The sequence below is a fragment of the Ailuropoda melanoleuca genome, chromosome 5, assembly GCF_002007445.2.
Source record: "Ailuropoda melanoleuca isolate Jingjing chromosome 5, ASM200744v2, whole genome shotgun sequence".
NCBI classification, from domain to species: domain Eukaryota; kingdom Metazoa; phylum Chordata; class Mammalia; order Carnivora; family Ursidae; genus Ailuropoda; species Ailuropoda melanoleuca.
Window position 1 is genome coordinate 54,641,891 of NC_048222.1, and position 5,283 is coordinate 54,647,173.

A 5,283-nucleotide genomic window follows, 5' to 3' on the forward strand; every position below is an offset into this window, starting at 1 on the left:
TAAGTGATAGCTAGCTTCAACACATTAGCTCCACCAAAGGTGGTTGATTCATCAATGAAGAAATGAAATGAAACTGTCAACCAGTTATTTTACCTTTTATGGCAAAATTGGCTATGGTTAATTAGTTATGCAGCAAAAATGTGGCAAAATGCTTGCACCAAAGATGTCTACTGCAAAGATGCCTACCGTGGTAATACCAGACACAATTAACTACTCTTTGACCATTAAAGTGATATTAAAAATATGTAGTGACAAGGAATGATGTTTGTGATATATTTTCTAGGGAAAAAGGCAAATTACAAAGTAGCATATATCACACACAGCTAAAAGACCAGAGTAGTATCCACTCATACGTTAATAGTGACAATAATAACATATATTCAGTGCTTACTATGTGCCAGATAGATTAAAATAGCTATCCTACACACACCTAGTAATCTCTTCTCTAACTTAGTCCTTCTAATGCTTATCTTGCTCCCCCATTCCTAGCCTTTCTGGGACCCCAGACCTCTTTGGCAGTCTGGCAAGCACATGGAATCCAGAAGGGTATTTTTAAATACACGAAGTAAAACACAGTGCATTAACCAGGAAACAAATTACATTGAAACACCACTATTAAAATATCTAAGAAACCAAATTTGTGATGTAATAATACGTATGTAAAGTCCTTCATTAATTCATTAAATAAGATATAGTAGAAGGTATAGTAAAGATCTCTCTGTGATATTAATAAGTGATATTTCAAGATAATTGAAACAACTGTGATATGATGAAAATATTTGTGATTTCTATCAGTGACGAAGGCGCTGTGTTTCGTTGGTTGTGTTCATAACTGAATAGTGTTAAATCGCAGCTACAGTTTGGTGACAATAGAGATGGGCATGTTTTCCTACCCATGGGCTCTAGGCTAAGAACCACTGCCCCCCAGTCTGCAATCCAGCCATCTGTCTGATCTTGTCATTCTCTTTTTAACCCCTTAGATGACTTCTCATCTCACTTAAATCCACACCCCCATGAAGATCTGGCCTGTAGTTCCCTTTCTGATCTCATTTTCTACCCTTTTCTACCAGCCCCCTTCATGCTCCCTGCCTCCAGCCACACCGCCTTCTGTGCAGGTCTTTGGACACAAACCAACCACAGTCCTGGCCTTTGCTCTTGCCATTGTCCCTGCCAGAATATTGCTCCCCTGGATACTGGCAGGGCTTGCTCACTCATATCCGGGGTCGACATTATTTGGCCCATAAAGGGCCAAATAATAAGTATTTTAGGCTTTGTGGGCCATATCATCTCTGTTGCAACCATTCAACTCTACTGTGACAAAAGCAATCAGAGACCGTACATAAATGAATGGGTGTGGATGGGTTCCAACAAATATTTTTGAACACTGAAATTTGAATTGTATATAATTTTGACATGTCATGAACTATTAATCTTCCTTCAAAAATTTTAAGCCATTTATAAAAGTAAAAGATCATTCTTAGCTCTTGAGCTCTACAAAAACAGGCAGCCAGTCCAATTTGGCCCACAGCCCAGTTTGCTGACCCTGCTTTGTGTCATTCAGGTTTCTGTTCAAATGTCACTCTTTGGAGAGGTCTCCTTTGGCCACTGTATCTCAAATTGCCTTCTTTTCTCTCTCGTCTCCTTTGCCTTACTTAATTTTTCTTCAACAAACTTCTCTGGACCCAACATGTATTTTTATTTGCTTATTTTCTCTCTTCCTTCTGGAATGTAAGCACCATGAAGCAGAGCCTTAGTCCTTTTCCTCACTGCTCTGCTCCCACCAGTGTGACAGTGCCTGCCACAAAGTAAGTACTTGAATATTTGTTGAATGAAAATTATTGCTGGTGGGTTATTGTGATTTGTAATGAGAAATATATATTTGGTTTCCATTCCTGTTTCTGGCACAAGCTTTAAAATCTCTTTAGAATTTCTTAAGTGATAAGAGTGATAGAGATACCAAAGCAATCTACATATTTAATGCAATCCCTATGAAGATACCAATAACATTTTCCACAGAACTAGAATAAACAGTCCCAAAATTTGTATGGAGCCACAAAAGATCCCTAATAGACAAACCAACCTTGAAAAAGAAAAGCAAAGCTGAAGGCATCATGATTCCAGACTTCGTGTTATGTTACAAATCTGTGGTGATCAAAACAGTATAGTATTGGCACAAAAATAAACACATAGATCCATGGACCAGAATAGAAAACGCAGAAGTGAACCCATAAATATATGGTCAATTAATCTTCCACAAAGCAGGAATCCAAATATATATATCCAAGATATATAAAAAACTTAGAAATTCAACACCCTCCAAAGTGAATAATCCAATTAAAATATGGGCAGAAGACTTGAACAAACATTTCTCCAAAGAAGACATACAGATGGCTGACAGGCACATGACAAGACGCTCAGCATCACTCATCACCAGGGAAATGCGCATCAAAACTACGATGAGATACCACCTCACACCTGTCACGATGGCTAAAACTATACAAGGAGGATGTAGAGAAAGGGGAATCCTCCTGCACTGTTGGTGGGAATGTAAACTGGTGCAGCCACTGTGGAAAACAGTTTGGAAGTTACTAAAAAGTTCAAAATAGAATTACCCTATGATCCAGTAATTGCACTACTAGGTATTTACCCAAAGAATACAAAAATACTAATTCAAAGGAGTACATGTTCCCCGATGTTTATAACTATCTACAATAGCCAAATTATGGAAATAGCCCAAGTGTCCATTGACTGATGAATGGATAAAGAGGTGGTATATATATAATGGAATATTAGTCACAAAAAAGAATGAAATTTTGCCATTTGTAACGACATGAATGGAGCTAGAGAGTGTTATGCTAAATGAAATAAGTCAGTGAGAGAAAGACAAATACCATATGATTTCACTCATATGTGGATTTTCAGAAATAAAACAAAGGAGCAAGGGGAGAAAAAAAGAGAGGGAAACAAACCCAGAAACAGACTCTTCACCGTGGAGAACAAACTGATGGTCACCAGGGGGGAGGCGGAGTAGGGGTATGGATGAAACAGGTGATGGGGATGAAGAAGGGCACTTGCTGTGATGAGCACAGGGTGTTGTATGCAAGTGTTGAATCACTATACTGTACACCTGAAACTAATATAACACTGTACGTTAACTAACTGGAATTTAAATAAAAACTTTTAAAAAGTAAAGCATTTTGATCAGCTAAAAAAAAAAAGTGACAGAGGTGTCTTTTGTGATGTTAATGAGGTAACATTTGGACATCGCCTAACGATGGGGGTAGATTGCCAATGGACACGGTCATGTGATTAGAGGATTGGAACTTTCAGTCCTCTGGTTTGATGAAATGTGGAGACTAGGGAGAGTGGTGGCACTCGGGGCCTAGAAGCTCCACACCCTTCCCCCATACCTTGCTCTGGGCATCTCTTCCATCTGGCTGTCCCTAAGTTACAATCCTTTCTTTTTTTTTTTTTTTTTTAAGATTTTATTCATTTATTTGACAGAGAGACAGCCAGCGAGAGAGGGAACACAAGCAGGGGGAGTGGGAGAGGAAGAAGCAGGATCCCAGCAGAGGAGCCTGATGTGGGGCTCGATCCCATAATGCCGGGATCACACCCTGAGCCGAAGGCAGACGCTTAACCGCTGTGCCACCCAGGCGCCCCTACAATCCTTTTCTAATAAACTGGTGATCTAGTGAGCGAACTGCTTTCCTGAGTCCTGTGAATGGCTCGAGCAAATGAACAGAACCCAAGGAGGGGTTTGTGGGAAGCTCTGATTGATAGCCATTCAGTCTGAAGTACAGGCGACAACCTAGAGTTGCAGTTAGCATCTGAAGTGGGGTGGGAGGCACAGTTTTGTAACACCAAGCCCTTAACCTGTGGGATCTGCCACTGTCACCAGGTAGACAGTGTCAGAATTGAGCGGAATTGTAGGACACGCAGCCAGTGTTGGAGAATGGCTTGGTGGTGTGGGAAAAAGCCCCATGCCTATTAGAATTGGATGCAAAACCCTTAGCTGGTCATTTCTTTATGAATTTCTTTATCAGAATTAGAATTTCTCTTAAATTATGGTCACTAGAATTGGAGAGTATTGCCTGATACAGCCTGAATCAACGCGGAGTAAAAGAAAATTATGCTCCTATTAATACCGCAGTTTTTACAAAACATGATTATCAAATGGAAATTTTGACAAATCAGATTTCTCCAAACCTATACTTGTGGTTGATTTTTTTTTGAACCTATGTCTAATTCTCTCTATTTATATTGTTGGTTTGGCTCTGTCGCTTTAGTCTGTTTAAATTATTTTGCATTTGATTTTGTTATTTCCCACATCAGTTATCCTGGCCATCTGCATATTTAGCAACATTCAATATCTTCCTCCAAACTTTCCAGGGTGAGGCAGAGAGGGGGACTGACTCCCCCTGACTCCTCCAGGTGGCTGAAACACTACTAACCCACACTTATGGGATACATACTGTCGGTGATCCTTTTGGCCAAGGTAACAGGGAAGTCCCCCACACAAGAACAGGGAGTTGCGGGAAAGGGGGAATTCAGAAAATTCAATTTAAAATCAACAGCTGCGATACTCAAAGCGTATTCTTCAAGAGGGAGATGACTGAGATTTAATGTCTTAAGAGAGGATGTGTCAGTGTTAAGGGTATGAAATCAGCTGTGCAGAAACAAAGGAAAATCCCTGAGGTAAAATATCGGTCCTACTCAACCAGCCTTATGTCAAGCCTCTTGATAGAAGAGCTCTGTTGAGAGTTGGATATTTGAATCATCTAACAAACTCCCTTTGTTCTGATTCCAGACTCATACACACAGTTCCTGAAAATTCAGCTTCCATGTAATGAACCCGCAGGGGGAAAATCGGTTGGTCAGATTGACCCCACTGTCTGGGCCACCAGCCTATTACATTTCTCACTGAAAATTAATAAAGTGGCATGTGTTTCAACAAAATATATGACCACTGATGTTCCAACAAAGAATAGTGTCATCAATAAATTATATAAGCTGTTATATTAATACAGTGGAGCACTGCTTAGCGGTAAAAAAAAAAATGATGAACTGGTCGTATAGGCAACAGTATGAATGAATTTCAAAGCACAATGTGAATAAGAAGCCAGATACAAAAGAATCCATGCTGTAGAATCCCGTTTATGTAAAGTTCGAGAACAGGTAAAACTAACCTATGCTGGCAGAAGTCAGAATAGGGGTTGCCTCTGGAAGGTGGAGTACTGACTGGAAAGGGGAATGAGGAAGTTTTCTGGAATTATGGAAAAA